We start from the raw sequence: 18,226 nt of genomic DNA on the forward strand, positions 1-18,226 counted from the left end.
ATCGTGATCGTTCAAGAGGAATTCTTATACTTTCACAACAGACCTATATTAAAAAGGTGATTATAAGGTATGGTATACAGAACTATACACCTGGTGACACACCTGTGTCAAGAGGTGACAAGTTCAGCTTGCAGCAATGCCTACAGCTTGAACTTAAAATAAATGAGATGGAACAATTCCCATATATGTCAGTAGTGGGAAGTCTCATGTATACATAAGTTTGTACTCGACCAAATATAACATTTATAGTGGGGATGTTAGGCAAATATATAAGTAACCCAATACCATCACATTGGAAAGTGGTAAAGAGAGTGATGCAGTATTTACAAAGAACTAAAGGACATATGCTAATGTATTGGAGATCAAATCATCTATAGGTAATTGGATATTCAAACTCCGATTTTGCTGGATGCTTGGATAGCAGGAGATCTACTTCGGGCTATATTTTCATGCTTGCTAGAGGGGGATATATCTTGGAAGAGCATCAAGCAAATGCTAGTAGCCACTTCTGTTGGGTTTTTCGGACCGCGAAAATCACTTTTTCGCGTCACGAAAACCCCGAAACCCCCGCCACATAGATCCGTGCAAAGAAAAATGAAAACAAAATACGAGTATGAGTGTCTAATCTAGATCTACACTAGATTTACAAAGAGGAAACCTTTTATACCTTCGATGTGTGCCCTTTTCGTATCCCGCTCGTCCAAAATTCGCCGGATCTCGAGAGTATCAAAATAGATACTCCTCTATACATATCCACACGAACACACTAGGTGGAGAAGACCAAACAAAGGTGTGCTAGAACCTAGGTTGTTCGGCCAAGAGATGAGGAGAGGGAGAGCTTGAGGAGGAAGAAGATGTAAATGACACTTGAATGAAAAATGAATTCATTCCCCTCACAAAAGTGGCCGGCCACTTTCACAAAAGTGTAACCCCCATTTTGCATTAAGTGTAGCCATTAAAGAGATTTGTAACATCCATGAGGTGGCACACACATGTGCTAAACATGATGATGTGGCACCTCATCATTGGCCACTTAATGCCAAGTCACAAATGATGTGGCATAAAGTCAAGTCAAACTTAACTCTTCCTCTTCCTCTCAAGTCAAGTCAAACTTGACTTAATCTCTCTCATGGTTGATTTAATCCAACCATTTAATTCAAGCCAATTTAATATAATGAATCTAATTCTTTTAATTAAATTGATTCAATGAGTCATAATCTAAATTAGACTCATTGAACACATGAATCAACTTGAGTCCAACTCAATTAGTCCAATTAGGATTACTCTTAATCCAATTTGATTCATCACATGAATCTAATCCTCTTGGTTCATTATATGAACCTAATCTCCATCTAATTGTCCTTCGTGTGTGACCCTATAGGTTCTTGTAACGTTGGCAATGCCCCTAAACCCATTTAGGAGCATAAGTAATGAGCGGTATCTAGCAACACATCATTACTACCCAAGTTATAAGAATGTTGAGATCCAACATCACCTTGTGACTACTAATTGTGATTCCTCACAAAATATGACAAGTGTCCATCTATCCTAGACATCTAGATTGATCAATGTGAGGCATAGACCGTGTCATCCTCTGACCAATCTAAATCTTGAACTCCAAGTAGACTCACTAAATCAAATGAGCTCAATATCTCATATTGACTCATTTGGGCATGACCATGCACTTCGTGGTCTCACTCTATCAAGAATATCGATGTCTCTCCCGTCATATAGGAGGAATAGATCCCATCTACATCACTCACATCCCTCCGCATAATTTGTTACATACCCAGTAATCGTCTTTATAGTCCATCCAGTTACGGGTGACGTTTGACGAAACCAAAGTACATAACTCCTTATGTAGGGAACCATGGTGACTTCAGGTCTAAGGACTAGTAGTCATACTAATAGCCACATGAGAAAGTATATGACACTCATATAACGATCCATGATACTTTCTCATGGCGGGTCATTCAGTATACATTCTCTAATGCATACCCATGTGTCAACTTGATATCTCTATATCCATGACTTGTGAGATCAAGTCATCGAGTTGACCTGCATGCTAGTCTTATTGCATTAAGATTATCCCTGAATGTTAATACTCGACTAGGAATGATTAAGAGTAGTGTTCCCTATATCATCTCACTATCGATTCAACCAATCGATTGACATAGGTAAGAACCTTCTACTCAAGGACGTTATTATACTTAGTTTATTTGACACTAATACAAGTAAGCATAATAACCAAAAATCAAATGCCTTTATTTATATAAGAATATGATACAACAAGTCCATAATACAATCATCAAATGATTGGCTCTAGGGCTCTAACTAACAATCTCCCACTAGCACTAGTGCCAATCAGCGTAGGCTCTAAGCCCCAATGACCTAGTGTGACCATCATGCTTCCTTTGTGCCAAAGCCTTGGTCAAGGGATCTGCGATGTTAGCCTCTGTAGGTACTCTGCATATCTTCTCATCTCCTCTCTCGATAACCTCTCGAATGAGATGGAAGCGCCGTAGTATGTGTTTGGTCCGCTGGTGTGAGCGAGGTTCCTTCACCTGTGCAATAGCTCCATTGTTGTCACAATAGACCTCAATAGGGTCAGCGATACTGGGAACCACCCCAAGTTCAGTGATGAACTTGCGGATCCAAACTGCCTCATTTGCTGCCTCTGATGCAGCAATGTACTCGATCTCTGTCGTAGAATCAGCTACTGTGTCCTGCTTCGAACTCTTCTAGCTCACAGCACCATTATTAATGCAAAATACGAACCCTGACTGCGATCGATAATCATCTTGATCGGTCTGGAAGCTGGCATCACTGTAATCCTTTACAGTTAGCTCGTTATCGCCTTCATATATCAAGAAATATTCTTTAGTTCTTCTTAAGTACTTAAGAATATTCTTGACCGCTATCCAGTGACTTTCACCTAGATCTGACTGGTATCTGCTCGTCATGCTCAAAGTATACGAGACATCATGTCGAGTACATAGCATGACGTACATGATAGATCCTATGGCTGAGGCATAAGGGATCTGATCCATGCGGTCTCTCTCCTCTCTAGAAGAGGGACCTTGAGTCTTCGAAAGACTCACGCCATGTGACATCGGCAGAAATCCCTTCTTAGAGTTCTGCATGGCAAACCGAAGGAGTACTTTGTCAATATATGTACTCTGACTTAGGCCAAGCAATCTCTTAGATCTATCTCTATAGATCTGTATCCCTAGAATGCGGGATGTCTCACCTAAGTCCTTCATTGAGAAGCAACTCCCTAGCCAGGTCTTGACAGACTGAAGCAAAGGGATGTCCTTCCCAATGAGTAGTATGTCATCCACATACAATATGAGGAAGACAACTATATCCCCTACAACCTTCTTGTAGACACAAGGCTCATCTTCATTCTTGATGAAACCAAACTGTTTGATTACATCATCGAATCGAAGATTCGAGCTCCAAGAAGCTTGCTTTACTCTGCTAGTATGCTGTGGATCTACAAAACCCTCAGGTTGTGTCATGTACACATCCTCGAGTAGGTTTCCATTCAGAAACACGATTTTGACATCCATCTGCCATATCTCATAGTCATGGTATGCTGCAATAGCAAGCATGATCCGAATGGACTTAAACATCGCTACTGGAGAAAAGGTTTCATCATAGTCAATACCATGAATCTGCTTGAAACCTTTAGCTATCAAGCGACCCTTATAGATAAGTCCATCCATGTCAGTCTTTCTCTTAAACACCCACTTACACCCTATGGGTTTTACCCCTTCAGGTGGATCAACCAAAGTCCATACTTGGTTGGTGTACATGGATTCCATCTCGGATCTCATGGCCTCTAGCCATTTCTCGGAATCTGGTCTCATCACAGCTTCCTGATAGGTGGTAGGCTCATCCTCTATGAGCACAACGTCATCATGGTCAAACAAGAGAAATGAGTATCTCTCAGGCTGACGACGTACCCTATCAGACATGAGAAGAGGTATGTCTACTTGAACTGGTTATTGTTCCTCAACTCTTTGTGGAACAACATCATCCACAACACTTTGTGGTTCCAGTTCAACTTCCATCGAGACTTCAGTGCTATTGTTTGCATCTTGAACTTCTTCAAGATCGAACGTGCTCCCACTAGTCTTTCTAGAAACAAAGTCTCTTTCTAGAAAGACCCCAGTCTTTGCCACAACTACCTTGTGCTGACTGGGAATGTAGAAGTAATATCCCTTAGTTTCCTTGGGATATCCAATAAAGTAGCACTTGTCGGATTTGGGTCCTAACTTGTCTGAGACTTGACGTCGAACGTAAGCCTCACAACCCCAAATCCTCATAAAAGGCACCTGGGCATCTCTCCCAGTTCATATCCTATATGGTGTCTTTATCACGGCCTTGGATGGAACTCGGTTGGGTATAAAAGCTGCCGTGTCTAGAGCATAGCCCCAAAGGTATGTCGGAAGATCTGTGTGACTCATCATAGATCGTACCATATCTAATAGGGTACGATTCCTCCTTTCAGATACATCATTCCACTGTGGTGTTCCAGGAGGAGTGAGTTGGGATAGAATCCCACAGTCAGCTAGGTAGTCACGAAACTCATGGCTAAGGTATTCTCTACCTCGATCTGATCGAAGTATCTTAATACTCTTGCCAAGCTGGTTCTGTACTTCATTCTTGAATTCTTTGAACTTTTCAAAGGATTCTGACTTATGTGTTATCAAGTACACATAACCATATCTGCTGAAGTCATCAGGAAATGTGATGAAGTACCTATAACCGCCTCTAGCAGCGACATTGAAAGGGCCACATACATCACTATGTATAAGACCTAACAAGTCAGTCGGTCTCTTACTGTGCCCACTAAAGGGAGTCTTGGTCATCTTGCCTAGTAGGCATGACTCGCACGCCTCATAAGATTCAAAATCAAATGAGTCCAGCAAACCATCCTTATGGAGCTGGGATAAGCGCTTGTCGTTTATATGACTTAAGCGATAGTGCCAGAGATAGGTTTGGTTCAGGTCCTTTGACTTGAACCTCTTGGTATTTATGTTATAGATAGGGCTTTCAAGATCTAGAATGTAGAGTCCGTTCATCAGAGGTGCACTACAATAGAACATATCTTTTAAATAAACAGAACAACATTTGTCCTTTATAATAAAAGAGAAACCTTTCTTGTCTAAACAAGAAACTGAAATTATGTTCTTAGTTAATGCAGACACATAACAACAATCATCCAACTCTAATACAAGCCTAGAGGGCAGAGATAGAAAATAAATCCCTACAGCAATAGCAGCAACCCGTGCTCCATTGCCTACGCGTAGGTCCACCTCGCCCTTCGCCAATGCCCTGCTATTTCTCAGCACCTGCACATTAGTACAAATGTGAGATGCACATCCGGTATCTAATACCCATGATGAAGAAATAGATAGATTAACTTCTATAACATATATACCTGAAGTGGAAGTCTCACTTCGCTTCTTCTTAAAATCTTCCAGGTACACCTTGCAGTTCCTCTTCCAGTGCTCGGTCTGACCGCAGTGGAAACAGGTAGCATCCTTGGCGACCCCTCCTTTAGGTAGCTCGGGCAGTGGCTTGTCAATTTCGTTCATATTGTAGTTTAGAACGAACTGACTATAGCTATCCGACAAGGATTGCAAGATCAGGTCAGTGGCCAGCTCTTGGCCAAGTGGGAATCCCAATCTCTGTAGGTTTTCTATGTACCCAATCATTTTGAGTACATATGGGCCTACGGGAGCCCCATCTGACATCTTGCACTGAAATAGTGCCCTTGAGATCTCAAATCTCTCATGCCTCACTTGTCCTTGATACAGCTGACGAAGATGTTCAACCATATCGTAAGCACCCATCAACTCGTGTTGCTTCTGAAGCTCAGAGTTTATGGTCACGAGCATTAGACAGGACACATCTAATGTGTCATCTTGATGCTTCTTATAAGCATCTTTGTCAGCTCGTGGGGCATTGGCAGGAGGAGCCTCCGGAATGGGCTGCTCCAGAACGTACAGTTTACGTTCCTGGGTGAGAACTATTCTCAAATTCCTATACCAGTCCAGGAAATTTGCTCCGTTGAGCTTGCCATTCTCAAGAACAGATCGCAGGGAGAAAGTGTTCGTATTCGACGTCATGGTTATCTACAATAGAAAAATGCATAAAATAAATATCATATTCTTTTAAATCATTTAATTAGGCCTTTAACTAAATGATGCTCCCACTGAATTCTATAATTCATGTGGAACAAGATCCACATCATACTAACGCTTGAGTTAGCTTTGGCTAATACACCCAAGACTTAGTATGATCGGTAGGTAACAATTTACCAATTACATCTCTATGCAATTCTTGTTTATAGGATCATTATCCACAGTTATATTAAAACTTGAGTTAGCTTTGGCTAATACGCCCAAGAATTAATATAAATGTGATTTATGTCCTATCTTTCCAACCATTGGAAGAATGCCTATAGTTGTACTCGATCCAACCGAGTTAACTAGGAATACTCAATCTAATTGAGTTTGTACTCGCCCATGCGTTGATAAGCGAGACCAAGATTGTCCCTCCGTACTCTACCAAGATAATATGTGTTGCTCTGCTTTGGCAGATTCAACAACACATGTGATCGAGGTAGTAATAGGTATCACGGCACGGTAGGCATTAGAGTTGATGTGATTTAGATCTAATCTAATCGTCGATGTGTATCAAATACGCGATAGATCTAATCTAATCGAGGGGTGCATCATGTGCACGACTTAGATCTAATCTAATCGTTAGGCACTAATTAATTACTTAATCATGCATCACATATACACAAGCAATTAATTAAATTTATTTGTGATTAGTCATGACCCTAAATTAATTAAATTAATTAAATCTTATCAAGCCAATGAGAAGATCGGATGGTCAACCTAGGGGCAACAGCTTCTCAAGCTCCTCCCTTTGACCATCTTGTGTTGCTCGCGCCCTCCTCGTAACTCCGTCTCGTGTGGACCTTCCACGACTCCAATTTTGTGCATTACAATTTTGAAACTCGAGTTACATTCGAGTCTAAACTAATTTACAACAAGAATACAAAATAGAGAAAGGCACGACGCGCAGGTCGCGAATCAAATGTACAACACGCACAACACAAATGACGGCGCGCAGGCCGTAATATGAATTACAACACAAATCCAATCAGATTGGGTCTTTTAGGGCCATGACTATCACAAATTATACATAATTCTAAATTATGTAATTTTCATAATTTTCTGTAATTTTAATACTAATTTTTACGAGTAAAATTTCCCGGCGGTCCCGTTTAGCGGTTTTCGGGCGCAATCGCGGAACGAATCCCCTTGCGGGGCCAGGGGCAGTGCCCCTACCCGCGATCTAACCATTGCGAGGGTTCCTTAGCGATCCTACAGTGCCTTAGTCCGCTGTCCCAAAAAATTTTGGGGTGAAACCTTGCCGTTTCGGAAAAATCTTCTCGATAGTCGAATCCTACAAGTGTCGTAACACTTGTGGTTCGCTTCTACGAGAAAAATACTCATAAAAACTCTAAAAATCAGAAATCTACAGAATGTTACAGTACTAAATTTTTGTCATAAAAATAAAAACTAAACTCGTACAAGCTTCACACGTGGCTCTGATACCACTATTGGGTTTTTCGGGCCGCGAAAACCGCTTTTTCGCGTCGCGGAAACCCCGAAACCCCGGCCACATAGATCCGTGTGAAGAAAAATGAAAACAAAATACGAGTACGAGTTTCTAATCTAGATCTACACTAGATTTACAAAGAGGAAACCTTTTATACCTTCGATGCGTGCCCTTTCGTATCCCGCTCGTCCAAAATTCGCCGGATCTCGAGAGTATCAAAATAGATACTCCTCTATACGTATCCGCACGAACACACTAGGTGGAGAAGACCAAACAAAGGTGTGCTAGCACCTAGGTTGTTTGGCCAAGAGATGAGGAGAGGGAGAGCTTGAGGAGAGAGCTTGAGGAGGAAGAAGATGTAAATGACACTTGAATGAAAAATGAATTCATTCCCCTCACAAAAGTGGCCGGCCACTTTCACAAAAGTGTAACCCCCATTTTGCATTAAGTGTGGCCATTAAATAGATTTGTAACCTCCATGAGGTGGCACACACATGTGCTAAACATGATGATGTGGCACCTCATCATTGGCCACTTAATGCCAAGTCACAAATGATGTGGCATAAAGTCAAGTCAAACTTGACTCTTCCTCTTCCTCTCAAGTCAAGTCAAACTTGACTTAATCTCTCTCATGGTTGATATAATCCAACCATTTAATTCAAGTCAATTTAATATAATGAATCTAATTCATTTAATTAAATTGATTCAATGAGTCATAATCTAAATTAGACTCATTGAACACATGAATCAACTTGAGTCCAACTCAATTAGCTCAATTAGGATTACTCTTAATCCAATTTGATTCATCACATGAATCTAATCCTCTTGGTTCATCATATGAACCTAATCTCCATCCACTTGTTCTTTGTGTGTGACCCAATAGGTTCTTGTAACGTTGGCAATGCCCCTAAACTCATTTAGAAGCATAAGTAATGAGCGGTATCTAGCAATACATCATTACTACCCAAGTTACAAGAATGTTGAGATCCAACATCACCGTGTGAGTACTAATTGTGATTCCTCACAATATATGACAAGTGTCCTTCTATCCCAGACATCTAGATTGATCAATGTGAGGCATAGACCGTGTCATCCTCTGACCAATCTAAATCTTGAACTCTAAGTAGACTCACTAAAATAAATGAGCTCAATATCTCATATTGACTCATTTGGGCATGGCCATGCACTTCGTGGTCTCACTCTATCAAGAATATCGATGTCTCTCCCGTCATATAGGAGGGATAGATCCCATCTACATCACTCACATCCCTCCACATAATTTGTTACATACTCAGTAATCGCCTTTATAGTCTACCCAGTTACGGGTGACGTTTGATGAAACCAAAGTACATAACTCCTTATGTAGGGAACCATGGTTGTTGATACAGTCTGACCTGGCTGTTGTTTTGATGTTGACACTGATTTAAGTTTATATCAGATAGTGTTTAAACTCAGAATGACTACTGATCGAGGTTGATCAGTTGGGAGGGAAAGTCCTGGTGAGTGAAGCCAGGCAAGGGAAATCCAGATGGGTCAAGACATCTGGTGAAAAGTCTAAGCAGGGAGCTTGGCACGGGAAAAGTCCAAGTATGGTGACTTGGCACGGAATGGTCGGAGAGGGCTCGGTAGCTCGTTCTCTGGACCGGACGAAGTCGGAGAGGGCTCGGTAGCTCGTTCTCCGGACTAGGTCAGAGAGGGCTCGGTAGCTCGTTCTCCGGACTAGGTCAGAGAGGGCTCGGTAGCTCGTTCTCTGGACCGGATGAAGTCGGAGAGGGCTCGGTAGCTCGTTCTCCGGATTAAGTCAGAAAGAGGACTTTCAATGGCACATTGGATCGGTCGTTGGACCGATCCAGACACAAGAATCAGTGGATCGGTCGGCAGACCGATCCAGTGAAACTAAGTTCCACGGATCGGTCTGATGACCGATCAGATGACACTCAGTAGCACACTGAGTGAAATCTGATCGGTCTGCAGAACGATCAGAAAACACTCAGTAGCACACTGAGTGCAATCTGATCGGTCAGAGAGACCGATCAGGAGAAGAGACTGCAAAGAAAGAAAAGAGGTGGATCGGTCTGTGGACCGATCCACACTCAATCTGATCGGTCACTACGACCGATCAGAATAGTCTCAGACCGATCAGGCTGTTGCCTGATCGGTCCAAGGCAGTGTGATCGGTCTGGTGACCGATCCACACACTCTGATTTGTTCGTTGTATCAACGATTCCTTCACTGCTTTTGATATATCTCTTTCATTTATGTGATGTAATCCTCTGTGCTGTTAGCTTTTGAGTTTGCAGGTTAACAGGTATCATTCCAAGCCTAATTTCAAATTAAGTTCGTAAGAGGAATGCGACAAATGGTCTTTCTGTTGGTTTCAGCGGCGCATGGTGCATTTCAGGCATCAACGGATACTGCTGTGATCTGGCTGCGATCTGCTTAACTCCTGGGGATTGGTTCGAGCTCAGAAGACGCCAGTGTTGACTGTGATATCATTGGTGTGAGTTCAGAGAATCAGAGAAGGAGGAAAAGGGATTGGCTGCAGTGCTGATTTGCGCAGTTTGGACCAGATTTGTGACAGCAGAGATCAGGTTTTGAGAAGCAGTAAAAACAGCGAGAGGGGAACAAGAACAAAACACGAAAGAAAGCTTGAAAGAAAAGTGTGTGCTGTTGTGCGAAGTTCTTGCGCTCTCGGGTGAACTGCGATCTCTGTTTTCTGCTACTAATTCTCGCGTGGTTGTAAGCACTCCTATTCTCCTTTGCCACCGAGTTTCTGTAAGTCTCGTGCTTTAATTTAGATCTTTCTTGAGACTCTGTTGAGAGGTTGCTCCACCGAGAAGGAGACATCTTTAGCCGGAAGTTATCCGGGGTGCGATCTACCGAAGATCAAGGAGTCGTCCACCTTACGGACACGCCGAGGAGTAGGGGCAAGTTATCCCCGAACCTCGTATATCTTTGTGTCTGCTGTGTATGTGTTTTTCTTCCTTCGTTTTAGTTTTCCACTTCCGCTGTGCTAACTAATTTTTGTGTAGAAATCTCTGTCTAAGTTTTTTTTAAGAGGCTATTCACCCCCCTCTAGCCATCTAAGATCCCAACAAGTGGTATCAGAGCCTGGTGCTCTTCATTTCGGCTTAACAACCCAAAGAGCAAACAAGGATGGCTATGAAGGAAGGCTTCAGCACAAATCGACCACCTTATTTCGATGGAGCAGATTTTCAATACTGGAAAAGCCGCATGGAGTATTACCTCAAGACCGATATCTCCATGTGGTTCTCCGTCAAGGAGGGATTCTCACCTCCAAAGGATGAAGAAGGTAAGGAACTTGACTCATCGAGATGGTCAACCGAGCAAACTCGCAAGGGACAAGCCGATGCCAAGGCGGTTGTCACTTTGCAATGTGGGATAGCCAAGGATCAACTTGTCAAGGTTGGTCCTTTCACAAGTGCGAAGGATCTATGGAACAAGCTCATCGAGCTCCAAGAAGGGACTCGAGACTCTCGGATCGCCAAGAGGGATTTGTTCCTAAACCAACTACAGAACCTTGTCATGAAGGAAAATGAAACTGTAAGTGAGATACATGGAAGGTTCAAGGAGATCATCAATGGTCTCCATTCGGTGGATGAACGAGTAGAAAACCGTGACCTCGTAAGGTATGCTCTAAAAGCTTTTCCTAGGAATGCCTTGTGGTCATCTATGGTGGATGCCTACAAGGTATCCAAGGATCTTTCCATTGTTAAGTTAGATGAATTTTTTTGTGAAATGGAATTACATGAACTTGCTAACAAAGGGCAAAAAGAGAAAGGTATTGCTTTGGTTGCAGAAGAAAAGAGCAAGGAGGGAAGAAGGAAGAAAGAAAAGAAGAAGGAGAAAGAAATTGTTTCATCTTCATCCTCCTCCGAGTCCGATGATGAAGGAGAATCATTATCAAGCGAGATGGCCAACTTCGTGAGAAGAATCATGAGAAGGAGCAGAAGATACAAAGGGAAAGGTAAATCTAGTGAACAAAATATTGACAAAATTAATGTTACATGTTATGAGTGCAGCAAAAAGGGACACTATCGGAGCGAGTGTCCGAAATTAAAAAGGAAGGAGGAACGAGCCAAAAAGAAGGAGGAAAGAGTCAAGAAGAAGAAGGCTCTAAAAGCTACATGGGATGAGTCTTCTTCAAGTTCATCTGAGGAAGAGAAGAGGGAGAAGAGTACACGGCAGTTAGCCCTCATGGCAAGAGAGGAGTCCGAGTCCGAGAGTGAGGACTCAAGCTCTTCAGCCGCGACTTCATCATCTTCGGATGATGAAGAGGTAACATCTCCCCATTTAGAAAAGTGTTATAAAACAATTGCACATTTGTCTACTTCCCTTAAAAAATCAAAAACAGAAACTAAACTGCTAAAAGATGAAATAGAGAAATTAAGGGCCCTTAGGGAAGATGAGGTCGATGACCTTTATCAAGAGGCCCTAGAGGATGAAAACAAAACCTTGAAGGGTGAAATTGAGAAGCTCAAGAAAATGCTTGAGAAATTCTCAACCAGCTCTAAGACCTTAGACATGATTCTAAATGCCCAAAGGGCGGTTTACAACAAGGCTGGATTAGGATACCAACCTAAGGAGTCTAGCTTTATTTCTTTAGTGTCAAGAACCCAATTTCATAGAACACATGTTTCTAGGGTTCATGAGACTAGGAAGAAGGTGACTAAGGCATGGGTGCCTAAGTCTCTCATTGTAGATGCATTAGGTCCCAGAATTTGGGTACCTAAAACATCCGTCTTTCGTGTCTTGTAGGCATTGGTCGAGGGGGAGCGTCTATCAACTTGGTTTGTTGATAGTGGATGCTCCAAGCACATGACAGGGGACAAGTCACTATTCTCTACCATACAAAATAAAAATAGAGGTAATATGTCTTTTGGCAATAATGGTAGTCTTAAGGTTATAGGGGTTGGAGACATTCATATATCCGAATGTCTCCACATCAAGAATGTTCTTCTAGTCAAGGGGATGACTTTTAATCTCCTAAGTGTCAGTCAATTGTGTGATACGGGTTACACAATTGAATTTCATTCAAGTCAATGTTTGGTTAAACACATTGACACACTTGACACGGTACTAGTAGGCACAAGGGTTGATAATATTTATCAAGTATCGTTTAAAAGTGCTACTAATACTTTGATTAAGTGTTTCATGTCGAAAGAAGAAGAGTCTTGGCTATGGCATAGAAGGTTGGCACATGTAAACATGAAGAACATCCGGAAGTTGGCCAACCAAGGATTAGTGCGAGACTTACCCAGCATCAAGTACCACAAGACCAAACTATGTGATGCATGTCAAAAGGGTAAGCAAACAAAAGGTGTTCATAAAGGTAAAAGCACTGTAAGTACATCTACTGCTTTAGATTTATTGCACATGGACCTATTTGATTGCAGTAGTGTAATATCATTGAATGGAAGTAGATATTGCTTGGTAATCGTTGATGATTTTACTAGATACACATGGACCTTCTTTTTGAAACATAAGGACCAAACTATAGATATTTTTATTTCCTTTTGTAGAAGAACTGAAAATGAAAAATCTACAACAATTAAAACCATTAGAAGTGATCATGGTGGGGAATTTCAAAATCATAGGTTTCTAGAGTTTTGTCAAGAAAAGGGATATAGGCATGAGTTCTCTACTCCAAGGACCCCACAGCAAAATGGGGTTGTGGAGAGAAAGAACCGAGTACTACAAGAGGCTGCACGAAGCATGCTCAATGAGTACTCACTACCGAGCTACTTATGGGCAAAATCGAGTTTTAATACATAGGTTTTTAGGAAAGACTCCCATGAACTTTGGTTTGGGAAACCACCTACAATTAAACATCTTAGGGTGTTTGGTTGTAAGGTATTTATTTTAAATACCAAGGACCATCTTGGAAAATTTTCGGCCAAGGCTGATGAGGGGATACTGGTTGGGTACTCACTCACCAGCAAAGCCTATCGAGTCTACAACAATAGGACTAAATTGATTGAAGAGTCCTCTGATGTAGCTTTTGAAGAAATCCCTAACTCAAATGATCAATCAAGGGCTATAGGAGAAATTCAATTTGAACTTAGAAATCTAAGTTTGAATGATCAAAATGAAGAACGAGTCGAAGTTGACTCTGATGTTGATGAGCAAAGGCAACAAAGAACTCAATCTGATCCTTTGCCAAATATTGAGTCCTTGCCTGTGCCTAGTGAGACCATTCATGAGGCACCATCAACACCAAGACAATCTAGGATAGCCTCTAGTCATCCCCAAGACCAAATTGTGGGAGACATTCAACAAGGGGTTAGGACTAGGTCATTCTTCAGAAATGAGTCTAATGAAGTCGCATTGATTTCAGAGATTGAACCAAAATTAGTTGATGAGGCATTGCACGATCCTGATTGGATCATAGCTATGCAAGACGAATTAGGTCAATTTGAAAGGAGCCAAGTGTGGGACTTAGTTCCTAGACCTAAGAAGACCACCATTATTGGAACTAAATGGGTCTTCAAAAATAAGTTAAATCAAAAGGGAGAAGTTGTAAGAAACAAGGCAAGACTTGTAGCCAAGGGCTATAGTCAAGTCGAAGGTCTCGATTATGATGAGACTTATGCTCCCGTGGCCCGATTAGAGTCCATTCGTTTGATGCTAGCTTTTGCTGCACATAGAGGTTTCAAGCTCTATCAAATGGATGTTAAATCTGCCTTCTTAAATGGTTTCATTAAAGAAGAGGTCTATGTTGAACAACCACCGGGGTTTGTAAGTACCGAAGCTCCAAACCACGTGTACAAGCTCAAGAAAGCACTTTATGGGCTTAAACAAGCACCACGAGCTTGGTACGAAAGGTTGTCAACATATTTACTAGAAAAGGGTTTCGTAAGAGGCCAAATAGACCCAACACTATTTCTGCGTAGAGATGGTGAAAACATTTTTGTAGCCCAAGTATATGTCGATGACATAATTTGTGGCTCAAATAACAAGGGCTATTTGAATGAATTTATTTCTCACATGGAAAGTGAGTTTGAGATGAGTCTAGTAGGAGAGTTGACATTTTTCCTCGGACTTGAAATCAAACAAACTCGAGATGGAATTTATGTCCATCAGACAAAATACACTCAAGAGATGCTTAGAAAATTCAATATGAGTGACTCTAAGGAAGTGTCCACTCCAATGGCGACAAACACTCGCCTTGACAATGATGAGAGTGGAAAACCAATTGATCTAACGCAATATAGAAGCATGATTGGTAGTCTTCTATATCTCACAGCTAGTCGACGGACATACTCTTTGCTGTGGGCATGTGCGCTAGATATCAAGTCTGTGCCAAGGAATCTCACTTAATTGCAGTTAAGAGAATTCTGAGATATCTCAAAGGCACAATGAGAGTAGGACTGTGGTACCCTCGTACGGAGTCTTTTGATTTGATAGGCTATACCGATTCCGATTATGCTGGATGCAAATTGGATCGGAAAAGTACTAGTGGGGGCTGCCAATTTTTAGGTTCATCTTTAGTTAGTTGGTCGAGTCGGAAGCAACATTGTGTTGCTCTCTCCACGACCGAGGCCGAATATATTGCCATGGGAGAGAGTGTATCACAGTTGTTGTGGATGATACACACCCTAGAGGATTATGGACTTTCTTATAAGGGTGTACAAGTGCTATGTGACAACATTAGCACGATCAACCTAACTAAAAATCCAGTCCATCATTCGAGGACCAAACACATTGAAGTGCGTCATCACTTCATAAGAGATCACGTAGCTAGGGGAGACATTGCACTCACATATGTTGAGTCAAAGTCAAATATAGCTGATATTTTCACCAAACCCCTTCCGGAGAATGAATTTAGTCATTTAAGGAGGGAGTTGGGAATGTGTTTGGCTCCTTAGGTCCTTAGGATTTCATCATGATCAATAAGGACTATTAAAATGACAAGAGTAATTGGGACAATAATTTGGGCAACTTGGGAACATCTCACACAAACTATAAGGTTTAACAAAATATTTTTGTTTGCTAGAAATGGGGTGAGATGCTAGGATCAATCAAATTATTCAAAATGTATCATGCATCCCTTGAATAATTGGGTTGAAGAGACATAAATTGAGTATGGGGAAGGCCATTACATAATTCATGTGTATTTGGCTCCTAGATCTTACTCATATATTCCAATCAAGGAATCTTGGTTGGACTTTTGCCTAGAAATTATCCAATTATAGTTGATGGTTGATTTGTTGATTGATATTTTTGCTTGATACTTAACATGCCTTGATTGAAAATTAGGACAAGTTGGTTATATTTTGACAAACTTGAAACTGATCATAGCAATCCTAGGTCTTAACTAATACCTTGGTTCACTATAGGTAATAGTTTTATAAGGTTCTCTAAGATTGGAACTCTAAGATTCCAAATGTCTGAGTTTTTGGGTTTTGAAGTCTGAAACTTTCGGGCTCTAAACAAGCTCAGGCCATAAGAGTTCATTTTTTGAACACAATTGTTGGTGTTGATCCTTAGGTTCTAGGTTATGAATTTGGGAGGTTCTGAATTCTTGGTTGTTGAGCTTCTCAGAATTCTCGATCAACAACGGCTCAAAAATTTCAGTTACTGAAATCAGAATTTCAGGAGCATCAGACACTGATCGGTCCAGGGACCGATCAGGAAGATATCTGATCGGTCCCTACGACCGATCAGTAGAGTTCATTCGATATCTGATCGGTCTGCAGACCGATCAGGGGTTCTGAAACGTATCGCTAACTACTGATTGACCTCTGATCGGTCCGGGGACCGATCAGGAGGTGATCGGTCTCCACGACCGATCGTGACAGAAATTCGATTCACCGATCGATCCAGGATCGATCGGAGACACCGACGGATCGCAGCACACCGATCCACATCTGATCGGTCCAAGGACCGATCAGAAGATCCTGATCGGTCTCCACGACCGATCAGACGATCACCCTTTTCGTGTGCGTTAACTCGATCCTGATCGGACAGCCGTCCGATCGGATCACACTGTGCACTATCCCCTCATTAACACCTCCCGACCCACTCTCTTCCCGATCTTCTTCCTTCTCAAAACCCTAGCCGACCGACTCATAACCTAGCCGACGCCCCTCTTTTCCTCCCGTCTTCTCGACCCATCATCTTCTAAAAGCCGAAGGTTACAATGGCGCCCAGGTAACTCTTCTTCCTTCCGAGATTTGTTCATTCTTAGCGTTTTAGCTTCTTTTCACATTTTCTCTATGTGTGTTGTCTCGGTTCTCTCTTTGTGGCTCCCGTGGACTTCCATTTGCCCCGACCGTGTCCAAATCTTTATTTATTTAGGAAGAAAGCAGCCGGTGAGAGTTCTTCTAAGTCCCCAGCTGAGAAAACCAAGTCTCCTGCTCCCTCTCGACCCCAACCAGCTGGTTCTAGTAGATTCCCAAACCGCCATTTTGAGCAAGCATTTCAACAGAGGACATTCAAGCTGCTTCCATGTCGATCTGTGGATCGCAAGTATATGGATGAATTTTGTCCTTCTGTGTCCGAAACCCTAGCCTATTTTAAACTTGACTCGGTAGTCTACTTAGAGAGGGACATCAACCTTGACCTAGTTTCTGAGTTTTATAACAATCTTCATCAGAACAGTGATGGTGTTTATAAAACCCGAGTCGCTAAAAGATCTATCGATTTCTCCATCAGAGAATTTTTTGGGTATCTAGGCTGCCGGATGTGTACGGGGGATCTTTTCTCAATTTATCCTGATTTACCAGAATCATTACGTCCTCCACTTGATGTCTCACCTGACTCCATCTATGAGTACTTCTTCGGTCATCCTAGACCAGATGACCTAGATGAGTTGGATGTTGACTTTCCCACTTTTGCTGCCCTACGACTATCTGCCCCTGACTATATTCTTTTTAAGATAGTCACAAACTGTATTCTTCCAATTACATCCAAACCTCTTGCTGAGATCCGACCCTATCATTGTTTGATGCTGTATGGGTTACGTCGGCGTCTCGACTTTGACATTATGTCCAGCATCTACTCTTCGATCATTTCATATTCTCGGCCCAGCGGCTCCACTGTTTATATGCCTTATGGGCATATAATTACTGATTGGCTCGAGACCCTTCAGGTTGATGTGTCTAAGGGTAGGGTAGTCAAAATGGTCAGGCAGGATTGCCGACTTGGGAAACGGGCATTTTCCAAGTCTGGCATCATTGGACAAAATGGGGGTGTTCAGTGGAAGGATGGGAGAGCTTTGGGTGAGTTACCACGGGGACCTCCACGACAGGCTGCTCCTGTTGCTGCTCCTCCTGCTGACATTGGCGAGGCGGATCCAGACCTGCGCTGGCAGATCGCTGAGTTGGAGAGCCGATTTGATCGTCACGAGGAGATGGTGGCTGCTGAGTTCGATGGACTACGCATACGGATTGACCAGCGCTACGATGACCTGCGCGCGATGATATGCGCAGTCATCAGGTGGTGACACAGCAGTTGCTACTCGGATGGATGGCACGCTACCCGCCTCCGCAGTCTTACCCCGGCTATCCATCCTCCAGCGTGCCGCCTCAGGATTTCACCCCTCCTGCCGATGATG

The sequence above is a fragment of the Zingiber officinale genome, chromosome 1B (assembly GCF_018446385.1).
Source record: "Zingiber officinale cultivar Zhangliang chromosome 1B, Zo_v1.1, whole genome shotgun sequence".
In the NCBI taxonomy this organism is placed as follows: domain Eukaryota; kingdom Viridiplantae; phylum Streptophyta; class Magnoliopsida; order Zingiberales; family Zingiberaceae; genus Zingiber; species Zingiber officinale.